Genomic DNA, 14,497 nt, shown 5'->3' with positions numbered 1-14,497 from the left:
CACATTGCAATGCAATTGCACACATTGCAATGTTTGATAACAGTGATTGTCATAAAATATTTTTAATAAAGCCTTATTCTTTAAAGAAAATCATCAACAGGTCTTTGATTTTGTTTTTTTATATCATTTTTCAGGCCACAAAATGCAACCCTACAACCCACCACAAAGAGTCCCTGATGACAATCATACAACTCCAGATTTGAGCACTTCAAAAACTATGGTAAGCTCTCCCAGGGCCATGAATTCAATGACCCAGGAGACCTACTGTGGGTTTTTTTTCCTAATGTTGCTGTGGGACTGCTATACTTCCTGCAGGCCTCCACAACATAAATGAAAAATAATTGGTGGTGCCCCTGCCTATTCTAGGGGCACTGCCAAGAATAAAATGTATAAATGAAAAAGCCCTAGGGCATTATGGGTCTCTCCTGCTGCCTATTTTGTATATTTTTTTATTTATTTTTTTTTAACGTGGGAATCCCAGTATCCACCCAGGGTACCCACAACATACTCAAATGTATGGGCTGCGAGAACAGCCCCAAGAGCCAGCTGGACCCTGCTGGCTCCCCAGCCAGCGTTCATACTGCATGTCGGCAGAACCCAGAAAAAAAATATATATAGTGTCCCTGTTTCCACCCAGGGTACCCAAAACAGAAGCCAATGTTGCTGGCAACTTTACTGGGCATGGCCAATTGTGTTACACAGGAATGTGTAGTCATGCAGGCTGAATGCAAGACCTGCCCTCACATATAGGAAATTAAGTACATCATTTAAAAAAAAAAATTTAAACGTAGTTATGGTTGTGAGTCAAATGCAATTTATGGTTATGAACATACAGAATACAAGCCACAAACTACGCCACCCACCAGGCCCAAAAAAGGTTGCCAATAGCATGAAACAATGAAAACAACTATCAAGACAGCATGCTGGGTGGCATGAGTTATTGCTTCTCTTCTGTGCGTTTGTAACCATAACTTGTGAATTTCAATGTCTTTAACAAAACTGAGCCAGGACCATAACTCAGTTTTTAACTTGTTTGTTTCTGGAAAAATATATTCTTGTGAATAGCATTTGACACATCTTCTTTACTTAGCAAGGCAGTTTGTGTACCGGCTCAGGCAGCACGTGTAACACTGAAACAATCCGCCGCCTCTTGCAGAGAAGACGCACTCTCAAGGAGCTGGTGCAGTATATTCATTAGCGTGACAGCATTTAGCGGATCCACAAGAGACTGCAGTTACTTGGCACAGGAATATCACTTTTTTTTTCTCCAAAAACTCATTAACACTGTTTATATCTTAGTGTAGGGAGTAATTTGGAAATGCTTCTAGCTAGGGTAAGCCATTTGTGATGGCAATAATTCTCACATCTTTACGAAGGCGGAGGTCATTTTATTTTCCACAAAAAAGGCTTGTGTTGATTATGTCCATTTGATTTGTCCCTAGAGAAAAAATAATAAAACATTCCTTACAGATAAGACATACTTCCTATAAGAAATTACACAACACAACTGGGAGCAGACCATCCACGAAACTGTATACGCAACACCTTCTACTGGAATAATTAAATATGTGTTTTTATCTCCCTACTACACCGGGCTTAGAATACAACCGCTAATGTCCATTTCTAAGGAACTGTGGAACATGTAATAGGAAAGAAGGACGAAGGTTCAGTAAGCGGAGACAGACAGTCAGAGCCAAGTTTCGTATCATCAACTTTCTTTGGAGAATAAGGAAAACAGGGAAAATAATTCTTTCACCAAGATCTGGGAAAGGGACATGATCTGTATTAGGCTGCGGGTAACCTACCAAGCAACAACAATATGTAGAAGTATATTTGGCACTGCTAAGTTACCGCAGGCCAAAGAGAGCTCCTAAAGCAGTACAGTCAGCAAATCAATAACCCACTGTTTCAGGAAATAAGGAAACTACAAGTGAGGTTTCAACGTATGTTTAGTAGTACCTCTCCCGCACGTGGCAGAAATACCCCTACAAAATCTACACAGGGTAAGGGAACATAGACTGCTTACACAGGGTAAGGGAACAAAGGCTGCTAGAGAAGCCAGTTACTCATCTGTAAAAATGGTTTTACTCCTTGAGTCTCTAGTAGATTCAAAGGCTGTGTATTACTTTGCCAATTAGTGCTGGGGTCTGGAAGTGTGGCTCTTTGTGTTTTTGCGGACCTTCGCTCACCGCGGTTTTCGGCACCGAGGCTGCTTTTGTTGTTTTGTCTGAGGACTTATGGTGCGAGCCTTTCTGCACCCTTGCCTTCTTCTTTTCGACCCCTTATTTTGCGGTTGGACTTTCTCATTTTGTGGTTCGAATATTTTGATGTCTGAGTCTCCCACTCTTGCTGTTTCGGCCTCCTCCACGTTTCTCCTCGTCGTGGCTCGAGAGGCCTAGGTGCCGGAGTGACTCTTGCTTCTGAAACATGGTGTAGTGTTCTAATCTTTCCCTGCGTTGTACCGTTAGAGTTTTGGGCAAAATTCCGTGCAGGCCTCGCAGGCCTCGTCCCTGCGGTCTTTGGGCAAGCCACGGTTGCAGACCTCCTGAGGGTCCTTTTTTGCGGCTTGAGGTGGCACTTTGGGCAAAACTTAAAAGCTGTATTTTCCTGGCCCTTACTTGCCACCTTTGTCTTCATTCCCTGTCGGTCCGATTGCATACTCCTGTGACACCGACTGGATCTGTGGGTGTTTTCCTGCAGTTGTCCCCCGATGGAGCACTGGGGTGATTCCCGATAGCGTCTCCCAGTGGGGCGCACCAAGGTCTCTGTTCTCATCTCGCTGTCTCCTTCGGTGTAGTCTTCAGATTTTCCTTCTTTTCTAACAAAACATTTAAACAATTCTGGATTTTAAAATCATTTTCAGAGCTCCTCAGTCATGCTGCCAGACCCAACGGCAGAAAGAAGAATCTGAAGATGGAAGGCATGCACAGGAACTTCCGAGGCACCGTCCGATGTCACACAGAGGACGGACTAAGCACCAAATGGTTGTTGTGGACGCCACAAAAGTGAAAAAAGAAAAAAGGACAAGACTAGAACACAGCTTTCCGGGCCCAACCACTAGATGGCAGAATAATGCACAGCATGTGAAACCAGAAAAGGATCCAGGCTGCAAAATTACCATATCTGTGTTGAGTAAACAGGTAAACTTATTTGATAATTTAGAAACCACAATGGTAGAGCATCTTGTCCTGGCAACAGCTTACAGTCAACTGTTGTTAACCAGTCAAGTGACCCCCAAATTTCATTGCATAAGATGACAACACTTAGAATACTACATATTAACTGTAAGCCTGCAATAACCCAAATCTTCATTTCATTTTTTATTTCTCCTCTCTTCCTTTCCTGTAGAGGAGCAGCTGTCATATGTCAACCTAGAAAAATCTCAAGCTGCAAAATAACTGTTACGTATAAGTAACTCTTGTCTTTAGGAGCTTGATTCCCGTTCTAGATTCATATGCTGTGCGTAGATATTGTAGGGATACCACCACCATGGGTCTTAAAGAAGGCATTACTAAACAAACAAGCTTCAGTATAGTCTCATCTACAATTAGCTTTTTGTGTCTCAATATTTATACAAGGTTTTGGGAAGACATGCGCTGAACAAGTGGCAGCATGTCATTCAATGAGATACCAGCTAAGGCGGCTAAGGTTGCTCCCTCTTTTCTATTGCATGTGCTTTTGATTTGTTTATATGTGTTTTATCAGCTAATGTGTAAGACATTGCATTCAGCAATTATTGTATTGATTGTGCAAAGAATGCAAGAGGATATAGCTTCTTTGCTCCTTCCATTAATCTTTATATGACTGAAATGTAACACAATTGAATGCGATTTATGAGTATAGTGCAATAACTGACAAAAGCACTGTTAAGATGCCTAGCTATACAGAAGATATTTCACCAACACTGTTCAATCTTTTGTTTCCACAGAATCATTTTCTGACACCAATTTAAGTACGTGCGTAACATTTTCTAGGTGACAGTTTCCTGGCTTGGTCAATAATTTCCACACATTTTTGTGGAAGACCTAAATGTTGACATATTAAGAATTCAAGAGCCATGTTGCTAACAAAAGGCTATGGTAATCTGGATGATCTATCTTTCCGTATTGCAATGGCAATACGCACCTCACTACAGCTATTCATTATTACATTCTGTTGAGCCAGTTGTCTTACTTGTGAGAACCGTATCTGCCGAGCCAACATGATGCTATTAACATGAGCTTTTTGGATGTTTGAACTTGTTGATTTCGATTGGTAGAAAAGCATGTGTAAACAACATCCTGCACCAACTTAACTTGACAGTGGATGAAAGTGCCAGGATGGATGTCTTGTTATTTTGCATTTTCTTTTGTTGCAATTAAACCTATACCAGGTGTTCCTTAGTTATTTAATCTTTTACATTGTCCTTTTTCAATTCCCATTTGAGGAAGTACCTGACTGTAGGAAGTTGGCTCTGTATGTGCTATTTCAAAGTAAGGAATAGCATGCACAGAGTCCAAGGGTTCCCCTTAGAGGTAAAATAGTGGTAAAAATAGATAATACTAATGCTCTATTTTGTGGTAGTGTGGTCGAGCAGTAGGCTTATCCAAGGAGTAGTGTTAAGCATTTGTTGCACATACACAAGACAATAAATGAGGTACACACACTCAGAGACAAATCCAGCCAATAGGTTTTTATACAGAAAAATATCTTTTCTTAGTTTATTTTAAGAACCACAGGTTCAAATTTAACATGTAATATCTTGTTCGAAAGGTATTGCAGGTAAGTACTTTAGGAACTTCAAATCATAAAAATTGCATGTATACTTTTCAAGTTATTGACAAATAGCTGTTTTAAAAGTGGACACAGTGCAATTTTTACAGTTCCTGGGGGAGGTAAGTTTTTGTTAGTTTTACCAGGTAAGTAGGACACTTACAGGGTTCAGTTCTTGGTCCAAGGTAGCCCACCGTTGGGGGTTCAGAGCAACCCCAAAGTCACCACACCAGCAGCTCCGGGCCGGTCAGGTGCAGAGTTCAAAGTGGTGCCCAAAACACATAGGCTAGAATGGAGAGAAGGGGGTGCCCCGGTTCCGGTCTGCTTGCAGGTAAGTACCCGCGTCTTCGGAGGGCAGACCAGGGGGGTTTTGTAGGGCACCGGGGGGGACACAAGCCCACACAGGAATTTCACCCTCAGCGGCGCGGGGGCGGCCGGGTGCAGTGTAGACACAAGCGTCGGGTTTGTAGTGTTAGTCTATGGGAGATCTCGGGATCTCTACAGCGCTGCAGGCAGGCAAGGGGGGGATTCCTCGGGGAAACCTCCACTTGGGCAAGGGAGAGGGACTCCTGGGGGTCACTTCTCCAGAGAAAGTCCGGTCCTTCAGGTCCTGGGGGCTGCGGGTGCAGGGTCTCTCCCAGGCGTCGGGACTTTAGGTTCAAAGAGTCGCGGTCAGGGGAAGCCTCGGGATTCCCTCTGCAGGCGGCGCTGTGGGGGCTCAGGGGGGACAGGTTTTGGTACTCACAGTATCAGAGTAGTCCTGGGGTCCCTCCTGAGGTGTTGGATCGCCACCAGCCGAGTCGGGGTCGCCGGGTGCCGTGTTGCAAGTCTCACGCTTCTTGCGGGGAGCTTGCAGGGTTCTTTAAAGCTGCTGGAAACAAAGTTGCAGCTTTTCTTGGAGCAGGTCCGCTGTCCTCGGGAGTTTCTTGTCTTTTCGAAGCAGGGGCAGTCCTCAGAGGATGTCGAGGTCGCTGGTCCCTTTGGAAGGCGTCGCTGGAGCAGGATCTTTGGAAGGCAGGAGACAGGCCGGTGAGTTTCTGGAGCCAAGGCAGTTGTCGTCTTCTGGTCTTCCTCTGCAGGGGTTTTCAGCTAGGCAGTCCTTCTTCTTGTAGTTGCAGGAATCTAATTTTCTAGGGTTCAGGGTAGCCCTTAAATACTAAATTTAAGGGCGTGTTTAGGTCTGGGGGGTTAGTAGCCAATGGCTACTAGCCCTGAGGGTGGGTACACCCTCTTTGTGCCTCCTCCCAAGGGGTGGGGGTCACAATCCTAACCCTATTGGGGGAATCCTCCATCTGCAAGATGGAGGATTTCTAAAAGTTAGAGTCACTTCAGCTCAGGACACCTTAGGGGCTGTCCTGACTGGCCAGTGACTCCTCCTTGTTATTCTCATTATTTTCTCCGGCCTTGCCGCCAAAAGTGGGGCCTGGCCGGAGGGGGCGGGCAACTCCACTAGCTGGAGTGTCCTGCTGGGTTGGCACAAAGGAGGTGAGCCTTTGAGGCTCACCGCCAGGTGTGACAATTCCTGCCTGGGAGAGGTGTTAGCATCTCCACCCAGTGCAGGCTTTGTTACTGGCCTCAGAGTGACAAAGGCACTCTCCCCATGGGGCCAGCAACATGTCTCGGTTTGTGGCAGGCTGCTAAAACTAGTCAGCCTACACAGATAGTCGGTTAAGTTTCAGGGGGCACCTCTAAGGTGCCCTCTGTGGTGTATTTTACAATAGAATGTACACTGGCATCAGTGTGCATTTATTGTGCTGAGAAGTTTGATACCAAACTTCCCAGTTTTCAGTGTAGCCATTATGGTGCTGTGGAGTTCGTGTTTGACAGACTCCCAGACCATATACTCTTATGGCTACCCTGCACTTACAATGTCTAAGGTTTTGTTTAGACACTGTAGGGGTACCATGCTCATGCACTGGTACCCTCACCTATGGTATAGTGCACCCTGCCTTAGGGCTGTAAGGCCTGCTAGAGGGGTGTCTTACCTATACTGCATAGGCAGTGAGAGGCTGGCATGGCACCCTGAGGGGAGTGCCATGTCGACTTACTCGTTTTGTCCTCACTAGCACACACAAGCTGGCAAGCAGTGTGTCTGTGCTGAGTGAGAGGTCTCCAGGGTGGCATAAGACATGCTGCAGCCCTTAGAGACCTTCCTTGGCATCAGGGCCCTTGGTACTAGAAGTACCAGTTACAAGGGACTTATCTGGATGCCAGGGTCTGCCAATTGTGGATACAAAAGTACAGGTTAGGGAAAGAACACTGGTGCTGGGGCCTGGTTAGCAGGCCTCAGCACACTTTCAATTGTAAACATAGCATCAGCAAAGGCAAAAAGTCAGGGGGCAACCATGCCAAGGAGGCATTTCCTTACACTGACTGTTTGCTGAAGAAACAGCTTTATTGTTTTCTCATCCTGTTATATCACTGGCAGTCAGAACACTGTTTCATGCACTGGCCCAAGTCCATTTTTTTCAGTTAACCTTGTCAAACAATAAGAAATACCTGCCTCTGCTTGTTCAAGTAGAACATAGTTATTAGCTAATAATCTGTCTGTCAGTATTTGCATCATTTGGATTTGGAAAGCCTAACTGCTAGAAATACCATGTTTAGTTCTATGTAGTTTTTACGTATGCATTCATCCTGTTCTGACCCTTGACCTCTGAATTTTAGATTGTGAAGCAGTGCTCCCCACCTCACCTGTGACACGTCTGTTATACTGATGGCATTTGAACTTGATACTTTGTATAATGTGCCCTCTTTGTATTGGTCCACCACCGTACCTCCTACACTTGGCTTGTTACAAGAGCTTGATTCTCCCATTTTCCTTTCACTTGAAATCAAGGACTAGTTGTCCATTCTTTAATTGGTCTCATGCAAAGTGTTGCATTTGGTATCAAATGAATGTGTGATGCCAAATTTTTCAATTACTTAATTATTGTTCTCACTTGACTGAGATGCGTGGTATAAGAGCGTTTGTTCCTACAGTACCAGCGCTCTCCTCTGAACTGGATATGCCAATATCAAGTCAGTATTCATCACTGCCCGAGAAAATTCTTCTTGTTTCTTATGAACTGGTGATAACTTTTTTAGTTTTAACTGTGAACCTCCAACTGGTAGAGTAGGTCTACTACCATTTGGAGATTATGTTAACAATGTTGTAACTTGCCATGACCAGCAAGTCATCCATGTAAGAGTATTCATGAATTACTACCCTTCTGAGATGTGCTGCCACCACTACTGTGTCGATGAGTAAGCCCTTGGGGGCAAATTTATCCCAAAGTGAAGAAATCTGAATTGGCAACAAGAACCTTTTTATAACTAAGCTGAGGTATCCTCATGGCATATGGACCTGACATCTTTAAGCTCTATGGTGGACAAGTTTTTTGTTTGTTTTTGTTTTACCAATTGCAGTACAACAATGTGCAGAGCTGTCATTTGAACTTTTTGTGTCTAGAACTGATTTACAAAACTTAGGTCTGCTACAGGTCGTAAAGTTAAATCCAGCTTTGGAATCAGGAAATATACTGATCATACCCCCAATATCATATTTATTTTGTGGACTGGTTCCTCTGCTACTGCGTTCTTGAGATTCAAACATTATTTCATAAACTCTTGATCCAGTAATTAAAACTGTCCTTGCTTATATGTGTGTCTCTTTGTAGTATTTTTTTAATCCCATGTAGTATCCAAATTTTATAACATTTGATACCTACTTTTCAGATGTGATGGACTGCCACATGAAAAGATAGACTTTAGTCCTGCTCCTCTGCCGTTGTTACACATGATGGGACCAGCACTGAGGAGACATTTACTACAAAGGGTGTCATCTCTATTGATTTGTCCTTTTGTCTTGATTCTGGGGCAAAATGGGTGTCTTCCCTGGTTCTGTGTAGATTATATTTATTTTCTATTCTTGGAGTTACTCCTCTAGAAGTAGCTCCATCTAGTGTGTGTTTTTTTGGAAAACATCACAACTTTGCTGCAAAGCTGTCAGAATCATTTGAAAGTAAAGATGTTTTGTTCTTAATACTGGGCTTAGCGGCTAATAAAGAGAATTGCTCCTCTTGCTTGACACTAAAGGCATCTGTGGCTTTTTTCACTACACTATGATACAGAGAGAAATCATCTGAAAGAAGCAGTGGGGAGATGGAACAACACTGTCTGTGGGTGGGGGAGCAGGCTTTTAAAGTGAGTGGGGGAGCAACACACAGAGTGGAAACACAAGGCAGAGCGGGGTAGAAAAGCAACATGAGAACATGAGTACGGGGATCAAACTGGAAACAGAGCACACTCAAGTCACAAAAATACGCAATAAATACATTCAATAAATTTGCATGCAGAAGACTCAAAAATAAATTAAAGAGTTTCAGTCAGGTTGTAGGGTGCAACAGGACAGACCAATCAAGACCAAAAGTAATCAGTGAGCCAGTGCTCATCCGCTGTATCCTGCTACTGTTGCATTTCCGTCATATCATTATATAAAAAACTCCTAAAAATGTAAACACAACAAAATCCTGCAGAAATACTGTAAGCAGGAAAGCTCCACAACCGCCTCGCTCCCAATGCTACATAATGAAAATGTCACTTACCCAGTGTACATCTGTTCGTGGCATCAGTCGCTGTAGATTCGCATGTTTTGCAATAGCTCGCCATCTGGTGTTGGGCCGGAGTGTTACAAGTTGTTTTTCTTCGAAGAAGTCTTTCGAGTCACGGGACCGAGTGACTCCTCCTTTTGACTCCATTGCGCATGGGCGTCGACTCCATCTTCGATTGTTTTTCCCCGCAGAGGGTGAGGTAGGAGTTGAATTGTAGTAATAGTGCCCATGCAATGGAGTGACTAAGTATGTACCTATTTAAGGTTGAGATGATACATATACAAATAGTTGAAGGTAACTTCCAAACTGCTACAGGCTCCCGGGGAGGCCGGTGGGCACATGCGAATCTACAGCGACTGATGCCACGAACAGATGTACACTGGGTGTAAAGAAATGGCTCCCTGTTGCAGTTACCCCCCACTTTTTGCCTGATACTGATGCTGACTTGACTGAGAAGTGTGCTGGGACCCTGCTAACCAGGCCCCAGCACCAGTGTTCCTTCACCTAAAATGTACCATTGTATCCACAATTGGCACACCCTGGCATTCAGATAAGTCCCTTGTAACTGGTACTTCTAGTACCAAGGGCCCTGATACCAAGGAAGGTCTCTAAGGGCTGCAGCATGTCTTATGCCACCCTAGAGACCCCTCACTCAGCACAGACACACTGCTTACAAGCCTGTGTGTGCTAGTGAGAACAAAATGAGTAAGTCGACATGGCACTCCCCTCAGGGTGCCATGCCAGCCTCTCACTGCCTATGCAGTATAGGTAAGACACCCCTCTAGCAGGCCTTACAGCCCTAAGGCAGGGTGCACTATACCATAGGTGAGGGTACCAGTGCATGAGCACTGTGCCCCTACAGTGTCTAAACAAAACCTTAGACATTGTAAGTGCAGGGTAGCCATAAGAGTATATGGTCTGGGAGTTTGTCAAACACGAACTCCACAGCACCATAATGGCTACACTGAAAACTGGGAAGTTTGGTATCAAACTTCTCAGCACAATAAATGCACACTGATGCCAGTGTACATTTTATTGTAAAACACACCACAGAGGGCACCTTAGAGGTGCCCCCTGAAACCTAACCGACTATCTGTGTAGGCTGACTAGTTTTAGCAGCCTGCCACAAACCGAGACATGTTGCTGGCCCCATGGGGAGAGTGCCTTTGTCACTCTGAGGCCAGTAACAAAGCCTGCACTGGGTGGAGATGCTAACACCTCTCCCAGGCAGGAATTGTCACACCTGGCGGTGAGCCTCAAAGGCTCACCTCCTTTGTGCCAACCCAGCAGGACACTCCAGCTAGTGGAGTTGCCCGCCCCCTCCGGCCCGGCCCCCACTTTTGGCGGCAAGGCCGGAGAAAATAATGAGAATAACAAGGAGGAGTCACTGGCCAGTCAGGACAGCCCCTAAGGTGTCCTGAGCTGAGGTGACTCTAACTTTTAGAAATCCTCCATCTTGCAGATGGAGGATTCCCCCAATAGGGTTAGGACTGTGACCCCCTCCCCTTGGGAGGAGGCACAAAGAGGGTGTACCCACCCTCAGGGCTAGTAGCCATTGGCTACTAACCCCCCAGACCTAAACACGCCCTTAAATTTAGTATTTAAGGGCTACCCTGAACCCTAGAAAATTAGATTCCTGCAACAAGAAGAAGGACTGCCCAGCTGAAAACCCCTGCAGCGGAAGACCAGAAGACGACAACTGCCTTGGCTCCAGAAACTCACCGGCCTGTCTCCTGCCTTCCAAAGATCCTGCTCCAGCGACGCCTTCCAAAGGGACCAGCGACCTCGACATCCTCTGAGGACTGCCCCTGCTTCGAAAAGACAAGAAACTCCCGAGGACAGCGGACCTGCTCCAAGAAAAGCTGCAACTTTGTTTCCAGCAGCTTTAAAGAACCCTGCAAGCTCCCCGCAAGAAGCGTGAGACTTGCAACACTGCACCCGGCGACCCCGACTCGGCTGGTGGCGATCCAACACCTCAGGAGGGACCCCAGGACTACTCTGATACTGTGAGTACCAAAACCTGTCCCCCCTGAGCCCCCACAGCGCCGCCTGCAGAGGGAATCCCGAGGCTTCCCCTGACCGCGACTCTTTGAACCTAAAGTCCCGACGCCTGGGAGAGACCCTGCACCCGCAGCCCCCAGGACCTGAAGGACCGGACTTTCACTGGAGAAGTGACCCCCAGGAGTCCCTCTCCCTTGCCCAAGTGGAGGTTTCCCCGAGGAATCCCCCCCTTGCCTGCCTGCAGCGCTGAAGAGATCCCGAGATCTCTCATAGACTAACATTGCGAACCCGACGCTTGTTTCTACACTGCACCCGGCCGCCCCCGCGCCGCTGAGGGTGAAATTTCTGTGTGGACCTGTGTCCCCCCCGGTGCCCTACAAAACCCCCCTGGTCTGCCCTCCGAAGACGCGGGTACTTACCTGCAAGCAGACCGGAACCGGGGCACCCCCTTCTCTCCATTCTAGCCTATGTGTTTTGGGCACCACTTGGAACTCTGCACCTGACCGGCCCTGAGCTGCTGGTGTGGTGACTTTGGGGTTGCTCTGAACCCCCAACGGTGGGCTACCTTGGACCAAGAACTGAACCCTGTAAGTGTCTTACTTACCTGGTAAAACTAACAAATACTTACCTCCCCTAGGAACTGTGAAAATTGCACTAAGTGTCCACTTTTAAAACAGCTATTTGTCAATAACTTGAAAAGTATACATGCAATTTTGATGATTTGAAGTTCCTAAAGTACTTACCTGCAATACCTTTCGAATGAGATATTACATGTAGAATTTGAACCTGTGGTTCTTAAAATAAACTAAGAAAAGATATTTTTCTATATAAAAACCTATTGGCTGGATTTGTCTCTGAGTGTGTGTACCTCATTTATTGTCTATGTGTATGTACAACAAATGCTTAACACTACTCCTTGGATAAGCCTACTGCTCGACCACACTACCACAAAATAGAGCATTAGTATTATCTATTTTTACCACTATTTTACCTCTAAGGGGAACCCTTGGACTCTGTGCATGCTATTCCTTACTTTGAAATAGCACATACAGAGCCAACTTCCTACATTGGTGGATCAGCGGTGGGGTACAAGACTTTGCATTTGCTGGACTACTCAGCCAATACCTGATCACACGACAAATTCCAAAATTGTCATTAGAAATTGATTTTTGCAATTTGAAAAGTTTTCTAAATTCTTAAAAGACCTGCTAGGGCCTTGTGTTAGATCCTGTTTAGCATTTCTTTTAGAGTTTAAAAGTTTGTAAAAGTTTGAATTAGAACCTAGAACTAGTTGTAGATTCTTAAAAAGTATTCCAACTTTTAGAAGCAAAATGTCTAGCACAGATGTGACTGTGGTGGAACTCGACACCACACCTTACCTCCATCTTAAGATGAGGGAGCTAAGGTCACTCTGTAAAATAAAGAAAATAACAATGGGCCCCAAACCTACCAAAATACAGCTCCAGGAGCTTTTGGCAGAGTTTGAAAAGGCCAACCCCTCTGAGGGTGGCAACTCAGAGGAAGAGGATAGTGACTTGGAGGAAAATTCCCCCCTACCAGTCCTATCTAGGGAGAACAGGGTCCCTCAAACCCTGACTCCAAAAATAATAGTCAGAGATGCTGGTTCCCTCACAGGAGAGACCAACACCTCTGAAATCACTGAGGATAACTCCAGTGAAGATGACCCCCTGTTAGCCAGGATGGTCAAAAGATTGGCTTTGGAAAAGCAGCTCCTAGCCATAGAAAGGGAAAGAAAAGAGATGGGCCTAGGTCCCATCGATGGTGGCAGCAACTTAAATAGGGTCAGAGATTCTCCTGACATCCTAAAAATCCCCAAAGGGATTGTAACAAAATATGAAGATGGTGATGACATCACCAAATGGTTCACAGCTTTTGAGAGGGCTTGTGTAACCAGAAAAGTAAACAGATCTCACTGGGGTGCTCTCCTTTGGGAAATGTTCACTGGAAAGTGTAGGGATAGACTCCTCACACTCTCTGGAAAAGATGCAGAATCTTATGACCTCATGAAGGGTACCCTGATTGAGGGCTTTGGATTCTCCACTGAGGAGTATAGAATTAGATTCAGGGGGGCTCAAAAATCCTCGAGCCAGACCTGGGTTGATTTTGTAGACTACTCAGTAAAAACACTAGATGGTTGGTTAACTGGAAACGAAGTGTGTGACTATGTTGGGCTTTATAATTTGTTTATGAAAGAACACATTCTAAGTAACTGCTTCAATGAAAAGTTGCATCAGTATCTGGTAGACCTAGGTCCAATTTCTCCCCAAGAATTGGGAAAGAAGGCAGACCACTGGGTCAAGACTAGGGTAACCAAAACTTCCACTGGGGGTGACCAAAAGAAAGGGGTTACAAAAACTCCCCAGGAGAAAGTGGGTGACACTAGAAACAAAGAAAAGGAGTCCTCTGTAGGCCCCCAAAAACCAGAACAGGTGGGTGGGCCCCAAGACACAACCCAAAACAAAGGTGGGTACCAGGGTAAGAACTGGGATGCCACTAAGGCATGGTGCCACAACTGTAAACAGTCTGGGCACCACACCAAGGACACTTCTTGTCCCAAAAACAAACCCCAGAACAAAATTCCAGGGGTAACCAGTGTAGCCATGGGAGATGACTCCTCAGATGAGGAGGTCTTCATAGCCTTCAACTGGAAACAGGGCCCAACAGGTGAGTTGGAGATTCCAGAGGGAAGTAGACACTTCCACCACCTACTGGTGAATGGAATCCCAACCACTGCCCTGAGAGACACTTGTGCCAGTCACACTATTGTGCATGACAGGCTGGTGCTCTCAAACCAGTACATCCCAGGTGAGACTGCCAGGGTAAGAGTTAGCCTAGACAGGGTCACTAAGAGGCCTGTGGCTTTAGTGCCCATAGAAGTGGGTGGCACTCTTAGCTGGAGAAGGGTAGTAGTCAGTACAGACCTCCCCCTTGATTGTCTCCTTGGAAATGACTACCCAGAGGTTAGTCAGAGCCCAAGAGAGGAACTGGTCCAGTGCCAGTCCTCTCCCAAGGATTCTGGAAGTCCTGCCTCTGCAGTAAATGCAAGCAGGCCCCAGAAAAAGAAGAAAAGAAAACAGAGTAGGAGGGGTGGACAACCTTTAGCCAAGGTTACAGCAAGCCAAGGAGATTCT

At 45.6% G+C, this 14,497-nt stretch overlaps 1 protein-coding gene across 7 annotated transcripts in view; it reads right to left on the bottom strand.

The window, feature by feature from the left end:
* The window catches only part of GREB1L (GREB1 like retinoic acid receptor coactivator), a 444,116-nt gene that overhangs the window by 122,887 nt on the left and 306,732 nt on the right, over positions 1-14,497 (bottom strand). The gene's annotated exons all lie outside the window — the stretch shown is intronic.

This window comes from Pleurodeles waltl, chromosome 2_2 (genome assembly GCF_031143425.1).
Source record: "Pleurodeles waltl isolate 20211129_DDA chromosome 2_2, aPleWal1.hap1.20221129, whole genome shotgun sequence".
NCBI lineage: Eukaryota > Metazoa > Chordata > Amphibia > Caudata > Salamandridae > Pleurodeles > Pleurodeles waltl.
Note: the sequence above shows the minus strand (reverse complement) of the source record. Positions and strands in the feature narration are given on the sequence as shown.